The following is a 19,963-nucleotide window of genomic DNA, read 5'->3' on the forward strand; positions in this document are numbered from 1 at the left end:
AATAGTGACTTTATGAGAAATCAAGACACTGTAAAACAAATCCAAAAGAATGAAAAATTAGAAAACAATGTGAAATATCTCATTGGAAAAACAACTGACCTGGAAAATAGATCCAGGAGAGAGAATTTAAAAATTATTGGACTATCTGAAAGCCATGATCAAAAAAAGAGCCTAGACATCATCTTTCAAGAAATTATCAAGGAAAACTGCCCTGATATATTAGAACCAGAGGGCAAAATAGAAATTGAAAGAATCCACAGATCTCCTCCTGAAAGAGATCCCCAAAGGAAAACTCCTAGGAATATTATAGCCAAATTCCAGAGTTCCCAGGTCAAGGAGAAAATATTACAAGCTGCCAGAAGGAAACATTCAAGTACTGTGGAAACACAATCAGGATAACACAAGATTTAGCAGCTTCTACATTAAAGGACGCAGGGCATGGAATATAATATTCCAGAGGGCAAAGGAGATAGGATTACAACCAAGAATCACCTACCCAGCAAAACTGAGTATAATCCTTCAGGGGAAAAAATGGTCATTCAGTGAAATAGAGGACTTTCAAGCATTCTTGATGAAAAGACCAGAGCTGAATAGAAAATTTGACTTTCAAATACAGGACTCAAGTGGAACATGAAGAGGTAAACAGGAAAGAGAAATCATAAGAGACTTATTAAGATTGAACTGTTTACATTCCTGCATGGAAAGATGATATTTATAACTCATGAGACCTTTGTCAGTATTAGGGTAGTTGGAGGAAAAAAATTATATGTATGTATATGTAGATAGATAGATAGATAGATGGCACAGGGTGAGTTGAAGATTAAGGGGTCATATCTGGAGAATAAAATTAAGGGATGAGAGAGGATTATACTCGGAGAAGAAGAAAGGGAGAGGTAGAATGGGGTAAATTATCTCACAAAAAAACAGAAGAAAAGTCTCTTACAGTGGAGGGAAACGGGGAAGGTGAGAGGAATGAGGAATCTTATTCTCATAGGATTTGGCTTAAGGAGGGAATAACATACACATTCAATTGGGTATGGAAATCTGTCTTACCCTACAGGAAAATAGGGGGAGAAGGGGACAAGAGAGCAGGGGATGATAGAGAGGAGGGCAGATTGGGAAAGGGGGTAATCAGAAGTAAATACTTCTGAGGAGGGACAGGGTCAAAAGAATAGAATAAATGGGAGGGCAGGATAGGATTAAGGGAAATAGAGTTAGTTTTTCACAACATGTCTACCACAGACGTGTTTTGCATAACTGCACATGTACAACCTATATTGAGTTGCTTGCCTTCTCAATGAGGGTGGGTGAGGAGGGAGGGAGGAAGAGAGAAAATTTGAAACCTAAAGTTTTAAAAACATATGTTTAAAAAAATGTTTTCACATGCTACTGGGAAATAAGAAATATAGGAAATGGGGTACAGAAGTCTGTCCTGCCCTACAGGAAAATAGAAGGGGAAGGGGATAAGAGAAGGGGAGGGAAATAGAAGAGAGGACAGACTAGGGGAAGGTACATTCAGAATGCATGACATCTTGGGGTGGGGGGAGGGGGGAGATGGGGTGAAAATTTGGAACTCAAAAACTTGTGGAAGCGAATGTTGAAAAAAAAAGGTAAAATAATTTTTAAAAGAAAAAAAAATCATCCAGATTCCAAACTGGAAAAAAAAAGTGATGGGGGAGTTTTGAAAGGGAGGACTATGGGGTGGAGTGGGGGGAAGATACTAAGTTCAGTTTTGGATATGTTGAGTTTAAGATGCATATAGGACATCAGTTCAGGATGTCCAATAGGCACATTTGGAGATATGAGACCAGAGGTCAGCAGAGAGGTTAGGACTAGATAAGTAGATTTGGGAATCATAGGTATATAAACGATAATTGGATCCACAAAAGCTGATAAGATCACCAAGTGAAGTTAGTAGAGCAAGAAGAAAAGAGAGCCCAGGACAGAATCTTGAGGGATAAGCTATGGTTAGAGGGCATGATCTGGAAGAGGATTCAGTAAAGCAGACAGAGGAGTGTTCAGATAAGTAGGAGAACCAGGAGAGAGTAGCAGGCCAAAAAAATAATAATAATAATAATAAAAACCCTAGAGAGAAGACGGTATCAAGGAAGTGAAACTGATCAATAGAGAACAGGACAGAGACCTGTGGGACACCCACCATTAGCAGGCATGACCTAGGTGGAGATCTAGCAAAGGACAGGAAAAACTTCACTTGATCAATTTAGCCAGTGACTTAGCAAACATTTCTAGAGGAAAGTTAATAGGACTACTTAAAATAATAGTAATAACTTTGTTAGTGTACAACACTGCTGTTTTTAATATCCTGCTCTTTGAGCTACTTCAACTGAACTCATCACTTATAATAATGACATGGTTATTATCTGAGCATATGTTCAAATTCCATGAACTCATTGAGAATTCCCAAGGGAAGAGAAAGTAACTCTGTGGTATGTTTGAATATATATGTGGCTTTTAAGGGGCCAGACCAAGATCTTTGGGATTGAATATTCATTTGACTTTTTTCCAGGAGTTTTATGACAGAACCAATTGCACTCAGATTATATATTCACAAAATATGAATTCTTCTTGAAATGAATAGTACAGAATAATAATAAGAATAGTAAAATATTAATTATTATTATTCTCATTCATATAGTACCATTTACAAAGCATTGTCCTCAAAACAATACCGGGAGGCAGGTACTCCAAATATCCTCATTTTCCTGTAGATATTAGAGTTGGTAGTCAACTTCATGCCTTTTACTACCACATCCAGTCTTCTTTCTACTATGTGTAGCAAGTACTCTGACCTCACTCTCCTAGAGCAAAGTCAGCTATATTTCCCCCTCAGAATTTTAGGAGCAATACCTAAAGGATTAATGTGTCTCTTCTAATGCTACTGGCTGCAACCCCCATTCTGGTGTGTTCCCTCTACCATTAACTAGCACCCCAGCTCCATTTAGCCAATTACAATAAATTAGCTCTTATAAAAAGATCTTTACTTCCAAGATAAAAGCAAGAACAGAATAATAAACATTTCCACAGAATGCTTTGAAGACACACTCTCCCTTGTACTATACTGGTCCCTCAGAAAGAATAGGCCTAGACTATTTGTGGTTTTTCCATAGGATTGTACCCTCCAAATTCATACCCAAATACGATGTTACTACTGGATGAACTCCTGTCTCTGCTACTACTCATGGGCTAGGTCCTGAAATTTGCTGTGTACCTACTTGGGCCTCAAATCTGAACTAGCTGGCAGTAAACCCTAGAATGGAATTCACTCCAGGAACTTCTGATGGTTCCTTCTACTGACCTTTCTAAACTCATAAGATCATAGTCTACAATATTCTTCACTTAAAATGAAAGAAGAAGTGTTGAAGCAAAGACCTGAGGTCACTATTTACAAGCCACACATTAACTCTGGCCCAAGACCTCTCCCCTTGCAGCATTCTCCCTTCTCTCTCTCAGCCAAACCGCCAGGCAGGAAGGAGTCAGCCAAAAGAAGGGGATACTCTTCATCATTTGGTTAGCAGACTGGAACAGAATTTCAATGAATGCTCCAAATCATTCCAAGGCATTTCCATTACACATCATTATGTCTCTCTGGAAACAGAGTCCCTAGTCTCTTCCATGTTGGGGATTGTATCAGCTAAGTATTCCAATCACAGTCATAATGACTGGGTTCACCGGCCATTCTCTAGTTACACATATGCCACACTGACACAAAATGAAATAAGTGTTTACAATGACTTTTATTATCCATTAGGGTCTTTTTTCTCAGTAGGCCCATTTTTCATAAAACTATAATGAAAATCAATGGGAAAATACTAAGCAATTCAAATCAGCAAATATTTGTTAAGCAACCAATCAACAAACACTTTTATTAATTGCCAATTATGTGCCAGGTATTATGCTACGTGCTGGGGACATGAAAAGAGGCAAAAAACCAGTTCCTTCCCTCAAGGAGCTTACAATCTAACGTAACACATAAGTAAATATATACAAAGCAAAGCTATATGCAGAATAAATAGGAAATAATTAACAGGGAAAGCACTGAAATTAAGAGGGTTGGGGAAGGTTTCCTGTACTGGATTTTAATTGTGACTTAAAGGAATCCAGGGAGATTAGTAGTCAGAGTGGAGGAGGGAGAGTATTCCAGGCACGGGGGACAGCCAGAGAAAATGCACAGACCCAAGAGATGGATGTTTGTGGAACAGTCAGGAAACCAATGTCACTGGACTGAAGAATACATGTCAGGGGGTAAGGTGCAAGAAGACTGGAAAGGTATGAGGGGCCTAGGTTATGCAGGGCTTTCAGTACCAAACAGAACATTTTGTATTTGATCCTGAAAGTAACAGGAAGCCACTGGAGTTTGAGTAAGGAGATGACATGATCAGATCTGCATTTTAGGAAAATCACTTTAGTGAATGAATGGAGGATAGATTGGAATGGGGAGAGACTTGGGACGGGCAGACCCACCAACAGGCTATTTCAATAGTCCAGGCATTAGAGCCTGTACCAGAGTACTGACAGTGTCAGAGGAGAAAGGGATCATATTCAAGAGATGTTACAGAGGTGAAACTGACAGGCCTTGGCCGCAGCTTGGATTGGGCAGGGGTGGGGGTGGGAGTAAGGGGGGGGCAGAAATAGTGAGTAGTCCAGAATGACTCCTAGGTTGTAAGTCTGAGGGACTAGGAAGATGTTGCTCTTTACAGTAACAGGGAAGATAGGAGTGGGGGAGGGTTAGGGGAAAAGATAATGAGCTCCATTTTGGACATATTCTCTATACGATAGACTGATTTGCAGTACTGTGACCTTGCAGCCACATATTTCATTTTTGCAATGCTGCCATCTCTTGGGCTAAGAGGTTGCCCATCTTCCTCTCCTTGGGCAGTCAGTAACTCTGGGTGCAGGAATCCTCCTCTCAGACCACATGGATGACAACACATGAAATTGGAATATGTTGCTCCCCCAAGATTTCCCCTGCCTGCTACCCTATGGGACCCAGATCCACCCTTAGCTCTACTGCTCTCTGGTTGGCTTGAAAAGTAACAAAAAGACTGATACTGGAACTGATCCTTTTTTTTTTTTTGATTAGGCAATGGGGTTAAGTGACTTGCCTAGGGTCACACAGCTAGTAAGTGTTATGTGTCTGATGCCAGTCAGGTCCTCCTGACTCCAGGTCGGGTGCTCTATCCACTGTGCTACCTAGCTGCCCCAATCCTCTTTTTTTTAACTGAATGGCAAGAAAAGGGTGGTTCCAAGTCACAACAAACAATCAATTCATCCCCAGTGACAAGATTTAAGAAAATATTTTCATCCTCATTGAGGTGCTAATTGGTAAATCCCAGTAGATGTTTCCTAGTCCTACTGATGAGGTAATTAATGGGCATATCCCATACTATAGGTAAGTAGATGCAATCCAAATCCTAGAAAAAGTTCATCACTATATGTACTTATCAGGTTGTTCAGAGGACGTTCCACATTGAACCCAGTGTTTCAGGAGTTCATTTGCTGTATAAAGAGTGATGTCACACTGTATTAGGGATTCTGGGCATAATCTAAGCAAAGGGAGAAGAAAACGTGGTCCCAGCTCTCTGCCAGCTCCCAATATATTGTGAAATGCATACCCCAGGGATACTCTAATGAAGGAGAAAGCATTTATGTCCTTAGGGAGTTTCCAACTTACAATGAGAAGATGGTACAAAGTACATATAAAATCCTTAAGAAATAAAAACAAGTTTTACAATAAACAATATAGAACTTGTAGCAACCATAGAGGAGCCTATAAATAGAAGTGCTTTTTATGAGGAAGGTAATAACATTGTTGCTAGAGTGACTGAGCTGCTTAGATGTTAAAGTAGTTAATGACTGGGTAGTTAAACCAACCTGAAGGAGGTAAGCTTTGAGCCTTCTTGAACTGTGGAGACTTCTCACCATTCTTCAAAAGTAAAAGGAACAAATATTGCACATTGTTCAGCACCTCTCCAATGTCTGCAGTGTCATGTGTAATAATCATCTCTGTGTGTGTAATTTCTTGCAAACTGTGAGATCAGTAAAAGCAAAGACTGTGTCTTTTTTAAAGTTTTGAATCTCTGCCAATGGCCTAGCACCATGCCTTGCACACAGTAGGCACTTGCTAAATGTTTGTTGAATGAATGAATGAATAGATGAATGCTCATCAAATGGTCATACAACTTAGTAAAGCTTAAGGCTTTTGTTAATTGGTAAATCCCAGTAGATGTTTCCTAGTCCTACTGATGAGGTAATTAATGGGCATATCCCATACTATAGGTAAGTAGATGCAATCCAAATCCTAGAAAAAGTTCATCACTATATGTACTTATCAGGTTGTTCAGAGGACGTTCCACATTGAACCCATCTTCTAAGAACCCATCTGAATTTCTTAACAGCATAAAAAAAAAATTGGTAACTTGAGAGCATTGAGACTTATTGAAAGGCCAGGAGGTAAGGAAAAAAAAAAAGCAACAACCACTTTTTATTATTAGAAACTTGGAGAGATGAAAAATTCAACCTTTGCTACCTCCTCCCCTCATAAAAAGTGACCCAAGTGTTTCATATTCCTACAAGCTATGTTAGCAGAAGTGCCTCCAAATGTTTGGGGACTCCTTGGGGAACTGAAACTTTAATTCTCTCTCTTTTGTTTTTCATCAGGGAGAAAGAAGATGCTTTTTCTAGTGAGGGAGAAGAATCCATGTGGTTTTGATATGGCCTAAGCTGTTGCTAAGAAAAGCTTCAAACTACTTATTTCATAAACCATCTCTCCCACTGCTGACACAGAGATGTCAGCCCCCTCTTCAACTGTAGGATTCCTTCAAATAGGCAAAGCATATTCATAATGTATTCATAGGATCCAGGGCTAGAAGGGGCCCCAGTCATCATCCAGTACAAGGACTTTTAACCTTTTCTGTGTCATGGAACCCTTTGACAATCTGGTGAAGCCTATGGACCCTTCTTAGAACAAGGATTTGAATGCACAAGATAAGATAAACAGGATTACAAATGAAACAATTATATGAAATAAATTATTAAAAAAATTAAAAAACCAAGTTCATGGATCCCACTTTATGAACCTCTGCTCTAGAAGTAGTGAGGTCCTTAGATGTGGAAGAGAATTATAGTGGAAATAGCATCTTTCTATTACTTCTGCTAGCTACTTGATGTGTGTATGGAGGGAAAGGATATTTTGGCAAAACCTATCTACCTAGAACCTTGTAATATTGTTCTATAGAACAATAGAAAGGATTTTTAAGCTGTTTTGAGAGAAAAAGAATAATTATTGAGGGCATAGGAGCCCTGGAGCATATAGACATCAAAAAACAAAAACTAAACTACTCAGTTCCTGTTTTCCTTCTATTTTCTATACCATGAAAATTGTTCTTATATAGTAGCACCTAAAATCACAGGATCAGTGTGGCACAATGGAAGGAGAGCTGCATTTGGAGACAGGAACTCTAGGTTCATTCAGAGGAAAGGAAATGGCTCATTCACTTATGTGAGAAGTGGGCAAGCCACTTAGTTTCCACTGGGCTTCATTCTTTATCTGTACAATGAAGGGGTTGAACTAAATGATCTCTCTGGTACTTTCCAATTTGTAAATTATGATCTTATGAATTCTAAGAACTTTTGTGAACTTTTCACCTTTTTTCATGTTAATATACCTTTTCTCTCTAACATCAAATATACCCCTACCCTAGTAGTGAATATATAAATGAAAAGCATTTACAAAGAACTGACAATGTGCCAAGCACCATAATTAAGCACTTGGTATTTTGTTGTTCATTCGTTTCACTCATGTCCAATTCTTCATAATCCCATTTGAGGTTTTCGTGGCAAAGACACTGGAGTGGTTTGCCATTGCCCTTCTCCAGCTCATTTTACAGATGAGGAAACTAAGGCCAACAGGATTAAGTGACTTGCCCAGGGTCACACAGCTGGGTATATAAATGGCAAAGAAAAGAAGAAATGGTACCTAATTGGAGCATCTATACTGTGTTCTGCGAAAAGGATTCTCAGCTATATCTAAGAGTCCTGTGCTGACTGGGGTGGGGGGGGGGGGGGCAGGAAGACATACTGAGCAAATTCAATTGACTACACCATATATATTTTCAGAAAGATAATGTTTATTCTTCAAATGGAGCCACATTGAAATTCTTAAAATAGCAGTGAAAAAGTGAGCAAATCATAACACTAAAGGATATTGTCACTTTTTTCCAAGTATTTATTTCTGAGCCTAGTCTATCCCCTAAACAGTTCTGCAGAGCCAATAAAACTGATCTTTTCAGTGATACTTGCCAATATTTCTCATGGCAGGTGCTAGCAAGAAGCAGAACAAGATAGTGAAAAGACTAGTGGATTTAAAGTCAGAGCCTCAAAGTCTGGTTCTGCTACTCACTACCTGTGTAACCTTAATCCCTTTGGCCCTCATATAATGAATGGGTTGGGCCACTGACCACTAAATGTCTCTTCCTGGTCTACATCTGTGATATTATGGCCCTAAGCTTAAACATAATAATAACAATAGGTTGATTGTCCTTTCACGTAGTAAAGCTACTGGTTGCTATAAGAGAAAACTTTTGGTGATCAGGCAATAGAATGTTTTTCTTAATGTGTTCAAAAGTATCACATATTTAACCTCTTCATAGAATGCAAGCTATTACATGGATAGACAAAGACATTTTCATCTGCCTGATTCTATCAAATTTTTGTACCATTGGTGGAAACACAAGCTTATCTGAGGGTAGTTGAGTTTTTTCTACTAAAAAAAATTAAACAACTTAACCTGAGGAAGAAATGTTAGAGAAACATAAAAATGTGAAGCAGGAATAGAATTTCAAGGTCATCTAGTCTAATTCACTTGTAAGGTTGCTCAAACACTGGAGGCTTGTTGCCAGCCGCTTATACATCATAAAGGCAGGGATGTGGGCCAGGAAGAAGATGACCTTCCCTCTTAGCTTGACTTTTGTGATTGTTTAGATTTATTCACAGGACAAAACATAAAGTATTTGGAGAGTTGAGTGTACGCGTGGAGACTCAGAACAAAAAATCTTTTGTTTGGGGGTTTGTTGGATAACAGATCCAGGAAGTGAGGAAAATACAGTTTGGTAATCAGGAAGTATTAGAAGTTAGAAGGGACAGGGGCAGGTGGGTGGTGCAGTGGATAGAGCACCGGCCCTGGAGTCAGGAGGACCTGAGTTCAAATCCAGCCTCAGAGACATGACACTTACTAGCAGGGGGACCCTGGGCAACTCAACCCCAATTGCCTCACCAAAAAGAAAAAAAAAGTTAGAAGGGACTTCCTAACCCTCAGTCAAATAGAGACTTGGGACAGAAACACTGACTACTAATAGAAAAAAGAGGTTCAAAATGCTAATGGGCTCAAATTAACTACCTAGATAGTCTGTACAAAAGATCTTAGAATCTTAAAACTAAGCCTTTAGAACTAAGCCTTTAGAGAATTATTCTCTCTCATTAAAGAGAGAAAACAATTGAGGATTTTTTTCCCTAGTCTGATGACTGACTGAATGAAGAGCCTGCCTTTCTCAATAAAATAGCTTAACCTTACATTCTGGTCTCTAAGCTGAAAGAGAGGCAGCAGACACTAATTTGCTATATGACCCTTTGCCTCTGCCTGCCTCAGTTTTCTCAACTGTAAAATGGAGATGATTATAGCAACTGCCTCTAAGGTTGTTGTAAGGATCTAATGTCATAATACTTGTAAAGTGCTTAGCACAGTGCCTGACACATAGTTGGCACTAAATAAAGGCTTGTTTCCTTCCTTTCTTCCTTCTTTCTATCCATCATCTTATGGGCAAATTACAGCAGCTCACCTGAGGATTTCAGCTGAGGTCTATTAGATAGCAGCAATAGGAATAGACCAGCAAGAAGATAAAGAGGCAGCAATAGGGCCACTATTTCCATAGAGAAAGACATAAGTTGCACCTCTACACATGTGCTCTAGTCAATTCTGTTCTCAACATGTGTACCCCTTCATGTGTGTGCCTTGTTCATACATGTTGTCTGCATGTACGTCCATCTATGTAAGTTACCTACATTAAAAGCTCATAAAAGAAAGTTCTCATCACCAAAGTCCTTGAAGCTGTCAAATGGCTCAAAATCAGAAATAGATATGGTTTTACTAGTGGGAATGACATTAAAGAAAATGTATCATTATATGTTTTGGCACCCTATAACGACCATGGGACCATTCTATGTGACTTACAGATGGCACTTTCTTCGTGTGTTGTCTCTGCACTTGTAATGTGAGCTCCTTGAGAAGAGGGACTGTCTTGCTTTTCAACCTGTATGTCCAATATTGAGCACATAGTTAATGTCCAATAAATATTGCTTCCTTCATTCATTTATTCACTCCTTGTGTCCTCTGACTCACCCACAAAAGCATACACATTGATAGACTCTCATGAGCTATGGTTTTGAGCGCATGTAGATACACAGAACATTTTGTAACTGAGATAACTTTGAGGTCCCATGAGCGAGAAGAAGGTATCCCAGGTACTATATACTCATTTTACAGGTGAAGAATTTGAGGGAAAATATAAGGACCAAGTGTAACTAGAAAAAGAGCAGGAAGAAGAAATAGTACAAAAGAAAGAAGAAAATAAGGGAAAGGACAAGATAATAAAAAAGCAGAAGCAAAAAAGGGGGGAGGGGAGTCCAGGTACAAGAGAAGGAGGAAGAAGAAGAGGAAAAGTTATGCTTCTTAGCTATTTGGCTGCAAGCCTTACAATTCTTTCTTGCCCTTCTCTTTTTCCTTCCCCATCCTGATCTTACAGCTGTAGGTTTATGGTTCAGAGGCAGCAGATGAGAAGGATTCAAGGTGCTGGGAGGATTTTAATCAGCGGGCACCAGATGAGGTTAAAGGTTGTTGGCAGGGAACCAAGATGGTTTCTGGCACCAAGCGTAGAGGGATGTTGAATCACTCAGCCCAGATATGTTTGGCCTCACGATTAGATTAATGAAAACAAATCTAATAATGCTAATGAAATGACCCACAGTAATAAGCACAGCTCTCCAAGTTAGCAGTCATTTTCAAGAAGATCAAATGAAATGAAGCCATGTCTCTTTTACTCCACATAGGTAGCTAGAGGTGTGGTTCTAAATGAGGGAAAGGAACTAAGAAAACATATTCCATCTGAATTTTCAAAATATAACAGCCAAGAAAATAAAAAGCAGCTCACATGCCCAGAGGGTGAGAAAAATCAGGCAGCATAGTAAATGGAATCCTGGCAGCAGATCCAATGAGAAATTACATCAACCCTACCTCTTTTTTCCATTCTCTTCTTACTGAATTGTCCTGAAATTCTCTTGGTGGGGTGCACTGGCTCAGGTGTATTATGTGTATATGTGCTTATGTATGTATTTATATATGCATTATACATAGATATGATTTTTTTTTGTAAAAAGAATATTGGACCAGGAATCAGGAATGGTAGACTCTAGTACCAAGCTCCACCACTAACTAGCAGGTCAATTTGTTAAAGTTACTGATCCTCCTTAAGCCTATAAAATTGGAATAATAATTCTCATGCCACCTACTTCCTAAAATCATCATGAGACTTAAAAAAAGATAAATGATATAAAAACATATTGGGAAAAAAGTATGCTATACTCTCATGAGGAATTAGCACTAAATATTTTCTGTTTTCTTAACCTTATCAGGTAAGGAGTGGGAAGGAGAGGTGGTAGAGGGCAAGAGCATGGAGATATATGTGTGTGTGTGTGTGTGTGTCAGTGTGTGTGTGTGTATGGTGTGTGTGTATATACAAATGTGTGTGTGTGTGTGTGCAAATTGTGCAGATCTTTGGGGCTAAGAGTCAGCAACAACTATTTGCAGTGGCCAAATTAAAACATTGCATAAATCAATCAACAACCATTTATTAAAAATGCCTACTATGCGCTACATCCTGTGGATATCAACACAAAAATAAGAATCCTTGCCCCAACAGAAGTTATATTCTACATATTTCTAGTCCTTGACCCTGTCAAAGGGTTTGACATCAGAAACAGAGCAGTAGAAGTGACACTAAGAGGGGCAGCAGGGTGGCGCAGTGGATAGAGTACCAGCCCTGGAGTCAAGAAGACCTGAGTTCAAATCCAGCCTCACCCACATAACATTCACTAGCTGTGTGACTCTGGGCAAGTCACTTAACCCCAATTGCCTCATCAAAACAAAAGAAGAAGTGACACTAACAGTAGCTGCCTTGTTGCTGCACCCTAAGACTACTGGGCCTTTCCATCGACCCTGGAACTGAACCCTTCTATACAGGCTATCTTCCCATATTGGAATGTGAGCTCCTTAAGAGTGGGGATGTCTCAGTTTCTAATTTGTGTTTTCAGTGTTTGCTATATAGCATATACCTAGTAAATGTTTTTTCCATTTATTTTCATTCATTCGTTCATTCATTCTACTGCCTGATATAACACATTCACAGATACAAATACACATACACATGAAAATTCCATGGGTCAACCCAGTGCATCTGATTTGAAAAATATAGCAACACAGAATTGAATATGGCCAAAAACATCTTTTTGAATCAACCAAAAAGCATTTGTTGAAAGCTTACTGTCCAATGCTTCAGGCACTGTGCAAGGTATAGGGATACAAAGACAAAAATAAAACCATCCCTGCCCACAAGGAGTTTGCATTCTGTCAATGGGGATGACATGTACAAATATAAGCATATGCAGATATACGCGAAATTAATATGATCATTTGGGGAGGTGTGATACTAGCAGCTAAGAAGATCAGGAAAGGCTTCAAATAGAAGATGTTGTTTGATATGAGTCAAAAATGTTTTATTACTTAATCACCAGTGAATTAAGGCAAATCGAGGTGAAGTGACTTGCCCAGGGTCACACAGCTGCTAAGTATCTGAAGCCAGATTTAAATTCAGATCCACCTGACTCCAGACCCAGTGCTCTGTCCACTGATCCATCTCTCTGACTTCTAGCTTTTCTCTATGCCATAGCTTGTCCTCTGTCAAATCCCAGCTCTGCATTATGCCTACCATCTAACTCCTCTGCTGCTGGAAGGCAGCCAGGTCACACAGTGAATAGAGCCCTGGATCTGGAGTCAGAAAGACCTGAGTTCACCTCTGGCTTCAGACACTTACTAGCTGTGTGACCCTGTGCAAGTCCCTTAACCTCTCCCTACCTAAGTTTCCTCAACTGTAAAATGGGGATAATAATAGCACCTCCCATTTTGATGAGGATAAAATAATATTTATAAAGCTCTTTTCAAACCTCAGATAATTACATAAATAAAAGCTAGCTATTATTTGTTCCTACTAACCTTTTACTAAATAGAACTGAACAAAGTCACATAACTTTGGTGACTGGTACACTTCACATTTATATTATCTCACCTAATGGGCCCTCACTACCGCAAGGCAATGCTTATATTTGTCTTTCATTGATTTGCTCTTCTTTACCTCATTCCACATCATACAGATCATGCCCCATAACTGAGGATTTTCCTCAAGGTTCTGTCCTACATCTTCTTCCATTCTCCCTCTACACACATTCTTTTGATGGCACATCAGCTCCCATGGGTTTAGTAATCATTCATCTCTACGCAGATGACTCACAGATCTATATATCCAACTCCAGTCTCTCCACTGATCTTCAAAACCACTTCAGCAATAGTCTTTTCAGCATTCCAAAGTGGATATCAGGGAGACATGTTAAACTCAACATGTTCAAAACAGAACTAATTATTCTGCCCCTTCCCCCAAACCCACCTCTCTTCCAATCTTCCCTATTTCTGTTAAAGGTACTACCATTCTTCAGGTGTCCCAGGTTCCTAACCTCAACATTATCTTTGACTCCTCATTTTCCTTCACCCAATAATACCTGCTTGCCAAATCTTGTCATTTCCACCTCCTATCTCTTCCATTGACTCTTTTTGTCTACTCACATAGGTATCACCTTAGGCTGAGCCATCCTGAACTTAGCCTGAGCTCTCATCACCTCTGGCCTAACTATTGAAATGGCCTCCTAAATGGGGCTCTCTGACTCAGATCTCTCCCCAGTTCTATCCATCCTCCACACAACTGCCAAAGTGATTTTCCTTAGGCCCAATTCTAATGTCATTCTCCTATTCAATAAACTCTAGGGATTATTTATTGCCTTTATGAGAAAACAGAAACTCTTTTCTTTGGCTTTCAAAGCCCTTTACAACCTGTCTCCAAACTCACTTTTCAGCTTTGTTATACATTACTCCCCTCCCCACATTATAGTCCAGCCAAAATGGCCTTATCTAAGTTCTTCATACAGCACTCTGGATCCTGTCACTGTGACTTTGCACTAGCCATCCCCTATGCCTGGAATGCACTTCCCTCCACACCTACATCCCATGAAATCTCTTTCTTCCTTCAGATGGAACTCAAGCAAAACCTTTTTTACACAAAACCTTTCCTGATCTCCCCAACTGTTAGTGCCCTCTCTTACTAACTACATTGCTTTTGTTTTTATTTATTCTGTATTCTGTATACACATATCATATATACATATATTTGTATACATATGTGTATCCATGCAAATACACATATGTGTATACATGCTATCTCCTTCAATATAATATAAAGCCCTTGAGAATAGGGATTATTTCTTTTTTTATTTTTGCATTTAAAATTTTTTTTCTATCCCCAGTACTTAGCAAAGTACCTGGAATATGGTAGGTAATTAATAAATTCTAATTGGTATTGACTTAAGAAAAAAAGGATTCTAAAAAGCAAATGTGAAGAAGTAAGGGATTCTAGTAGAAGGACTTATTAGTCTGGGTGTTATTGTAGGATGATGGGGAAAGAGAGTAGGAAGCCTAAAACACACTCTCTGTACATGGGCAAATGTCAGACCACATATGTCAGGCCATATTTGAGAGTCTGACAGAGAAAGATGGCATGAACAAGAATAAGAAACTACTTATGAAAAAGTGGAATTTTGTTTGGGCTAGAGAAATGGGACTTGAAGGAGCAAGCCTTGACAAGAAAAAATGAAGTAGTAGGTTCAGAAGAGCTAGAAACAGGAGAGATAGGGTAGGAGGTAGAGATTACAGTGGAAAAGTGGGTGTAACTGAAACATTTTCAAGCCAAAGAAATTGCCCGAGTGCACGTGTGATTGGCTAGAGATAAAACTGACAAAGGCAAGTGTGAAGATGAACTCCCAGTGGTGAAAAAGATGCTCTGACCAATCAATGATGCCTGATGCATGAGGGGAAGAATAGATGTAGCTATTCTAAGGAAACCATATACAAGCAAAAACAAAGCCATCTATTTTAAATGAAAATGAAACAGACATGACAGGGGAAAGCCAAATATTTGTAAAATGATTTAAACAAAAGGAGAAGTAAACATTGGGAAATATTATCGGTGCTGTGCTATTGTGCCTCCCCCCCAATAACTATGATGTTCCTTGCAACTTATATATACAGAGTCCTTCCTCCTGACCCCTTCCTTCTAACCCCACGTCAATCTGTGGCAGTTTTTAACTTGACAGCAGGAAAAGAATATCTCCAAAAATGATCCCAGTGGACCAAGGGGAAGGAGGTCTAATGATAGACTGGCTGAATGTGTAATACTGCTGTCACCCACAGTCCTGTATTGTCACACTGGAAAATGTCCAGCAAGGATCCCTACAGAATGGAGAACTTATTCCCTTATCAAGCCCAGGGCAGACTCGGGGCCAGGGAAGACATTTGCCTTTGTTTTCCTCTTCCAGCTCAGCCTGGCAACCCAGACTGCAGCTCCTTAGTATTCAGGGCCTGTGTTTCTGCCTTACAACTTTTCTCCTTCCCTCCCCCTATGCTCAGAACAGCCTCTCCTCTTCCCCCACTTTGCGATGTCTCCTATTCCATGACCCCACCCCCTCACCACAAGTAATTTTTTTTTTACAAGCACTACATGATGGTGGATTAATACAATGAGGACATGCTGCAGAGTCCCATAAACGCAAACAAGAGAAGTAGCTAATACCTGTTAGAGGAGATGGCATTTTAATTAGCCCACTGGAGGTTCTTGCCTTCTATTTATCCTCACCCTTCCACCCTTAATCCTCCCCCACCCCCACAACCATGGAAGCTCGCCATCATCTATATACAAAGTCCATAAGGTCTTTCTCTGATCGCTTTCTCTGCATTTATGCGACCCCCAGAACACAGGTTGATTGGAAAGGTCCCTCTCCTGGATAACAACAATTCAATGTACCTTGACATTTTAATAGCCTGCCGTCCTGGTGAACACAATCGAGCAAAGCAGTGAAGCAAAAATCATTAGGTAAGCAAGATAATCTAAACAGAATCAGCCCCGTCTTTCATTCCTACATCTGGGGGCAAGTTGCACAGCTGGAGCAGGCTGCACAGCTGAGGTACTTCTCCCCCTAGCCTATAAGGACATACATGTTTACGTGTGTGTGTGTGTGTGTGTGTGTGTGTGATACACACATAAGCTTCATCGTGACATGGCTTGGTATTACCAGGGTTGCAATAAACTGTGAATTAAATCAAACCCCCAAACACACCAACTATGGACAAAAAAAATGTGTAATGTAATATAACCTGTAATACCATAAGCTTGCTTTCCAACACTAATCCTATCAAGGGGTACCCATATGTGTGTATATATACATATATAAAAGGCTATATATGAATAAAATATATTTATATATAAGACATATTTAAAATGCTTTGTAAACTTTAAAACACTATGTAAACATTAGCTACTATTACATATGATTGTTATATGTGCATATAGCTATGCTTATATAAAAAAACCAATAATATAAGCATGCATAAGAGTTTATAATAAGTTTGGCATGTCTCTGAGCCTTCATAAAGTCTATTGATACCTTTATACATACATATAAATGTTTCTGTGTTCATGGGCGCACTCTTGCGCATGTGCACACACCCACACCCACACATACATACACATACTTTGACTATAAAGAAATGGACTCTTTTTTTTAACAGGCTTAAGAACATATCAATCCAAATGAATGTTGTTTCATTCAGAGAAGTCACCTTAGTAGCCTGTGTCTCCATTCCTATGATGATTAAACTATAGGAGTCCTCTTTGGAAATGGCCTTCAGAGTCAGTTTATCAGCCACATAAGAAAATCAATATCATCACTTTATAGTCAGTGTGTGCGTGTGTGTGTGTGTGTGTGTGTGTGTGTGTGTGTGTGTGTGTGTGTCTTGGCATAATGGATAATTAGCCTTAAAGCCAGGAAGTGTTGGGTTCGAATCTCACCTCAGGTATATACTTTCTGTATAACCCTAGACAAATTACTTAACCTCTCAGTGCTCTTTAAGAAGGGGCCAACCTGCATTGGTAGAGAGAGTTCCCTCACCTGAGTTTCTATACCAATGAAATAAGAGGTCCAGTCCCTTATCTTGTCATATGCATTTACATATATGTGCATGCACACACATACACATACACACACACCTTTCTAGAGTAGGAAGGGACATCAAGATGCATACAGGCCAAAAGATGACAAAAAATATCTTCCAGTAAAATGTCAATCTTTTTTCTCCCCATCTCTGTCCACATCTCCCTCCTTTTCTCCCTCCCTTTCACACCAATCCACCAGCACAGATCCATTTCCCTAGGAGTGAGATGCTGACTTGGCAAGCCATTCACTTTATGAATATGACCCTCAGAGGGGAGAGCCCCTCTCACAAGCCCCCGAACTATGTTATCACCGTTATTAAGGAGCTTAAAGAGGAGCTGGGAAGAAGAGACACCATTGGAATTGCAGCCTGATTGTGATTGATGTGTTCCTATTAGCGCCTCACTGTTATCTCTCTGGATGGCAAGAACAGCCAGTGGCTTGTAACACAACAGATTACCTGAGTTCTCAGCCTTAGACGGATGTTTAAATAAAATATAGTCCCTTTTAGCAAGAGGCTCATTTTCTCTACCGGGCTCCCAGACTATTTCATGTCAGCTCTGATTCTCTGATTCGCTGTGACTCTCCTCAGTAAACATGTCTTATCATTAATAATTCTTTACAAGCACAATCTCAAGGAGTCTTCTCTCTCTCTCTCTCTCTCTCTCTCTCTCTCTCTCTCTCTCTCCCTCTCTCTCTCCCTCTCTTTTCTTCTCTCCCTCCCTCCTTCTCTTCTTTTCTCCTTCCCCTCACCCTCTTCTTGGCAGTTGAACTCAGACTCATCACGCTCCCGTTTGGGTTCCAAGGTGCTTCTCTCTGGATTTTCACCTGCCTTGCCAAAAATGATTGATTACCCTGGGCTGACTGGGTGTCCGGCAATACCCAACAAATGACTTTGGCCCCCAGCAGCAGGCCTTGGCCAGATAGAAATCAATATTTCACCATTAAAATCTATCAAAGAAGAGTTAAGGCACCATCTGTCCCTGCCGCCTCTCTATGGTGTGTGAACATTAAATCCGACACTTGTACTACATGAGTAATCAATATATAGTGGTTCACAGATCATTTGTGGTCCCCTTTTCGCAGTGATGGATGTCTGGAATAGTTGTGATTCATTTTGTCAGACCATTAAACAAGATTCTGTCCAGTTCCTTCCTGATTTCATTTAGAGGATCATTCTTCACAGTTCATAAGAGGGAAACGGTTTTTACCAATCTGCTTCTATTTCAATAAGTCACTTTATAGAGATTGTGTGTCCTCCAGACTGTAAAAATTCTGGAGAGATAGTACAAACAGACCTCTAAAACTATTCACTGCATGACATATGCATAAAGTGTGAAGAGCGGAATGTAAATATGTTTACCTCTTTATCTGCAAATGTTGGTTTTAACCCCTTCCTAGCCAGGTAGGCAAGCAGCAGAGCACTCCAGGAATGTAGATCTGCCAAAGCAGGAGGATGATGAAGGTTATCAAATATGAGGCTGATTGAAATAGTCAGAGGGAGAACAATTCCTCCCACCCCCCTGACTCCCACCTCAAAGTCCCTTAGTGGTGGTGTTAGAAGTGAAAAGGAAAGATTTTTTTCAAAGGTTGGAAATGTAGAGAATTTTTTTGGCCTGGGGGAAGGGATGGCAATAATCTGCCATAGTGTGAAAAGCAATGGATTTGGAGACAGAGGAACTGGGTTCAAGTCCCATCTATGCTATTTGTTACCTATGTAACCTGAACCTCTCTTCATCCCAGTTCCCTAATCTGTAAAATGAGTGAGTTAGACTAAATGATCTCCAGCGTAAGGTCCCTTTTAGCTCTAAATTCTATGATCTACCTTATCTAAAACTACTACTAAATTCCTCATTTCACATGGCACCATACAAAATGAGCTAAAAAGACACACAGCTCCTGCCCTCAAGGACATGGATATGGAGAGACATGAAGGAAAACAGAAAATCATTGAATAAGGAGACCTGGATTGAATAATGACTTATGACCAAATTTTGTGAATTATTCATTTTGCAGATTATGTAGATGGTTTTACCTGATATTCTCTTAAACTGCTTTCTTTTCTCACCAAACCACTCTGTGCTTGGGAAATTAAACATCCTTTTAATATTAGCACAAATACATTGGGAACTCTGAAAAAAGGTAAAAAACATGCAATTCAAATTTTAAAAAGAACTGATTTTTTTTCAAGGAACTACTTGCTTTTTGGATTATCCACGCTACTCTCCCCTCTATTACTATGAATTAACAACAACTCACTATAATGACTTAAATTAACCTTAAATCCCAGAATCTTTTAAGGCTATCAGGGACCTTTGAGATCATTTTAGCCCAACTTCCTTATTTTACAGATGAAGAAATTGAGGCCAAGAAAGGTCCCATGGTTCATCAGTGCCAGGGATGGGACTCAAATCTTTGTATTCTCTCAAAATCCAACCTATTCTACCAGACAACTTTAAATGTAAAGCGCTCTTCATCTGCTTACAATGATCATACAGACATTTGGGATGTGGGTAGGAGTGGCATG

Source organism: Phascolarctos cinereus, unplaced genomic scaffold (genome assembly GCF_003287225.1).
Source record: "Phascolarctos cinereus isolate Bilbo 61053 unplaced genomic scaffold, phaCin_HiC Scaffold_726;HRSCAF=1367, whole genome shotgun sequence".
Lineage (NCBI taxonomy): Eukaryota > Metazoa > Chordata > Mammalia > Diprotodontia > Phascolarctidae > Phascolarctos > Phascolarctos cinereus.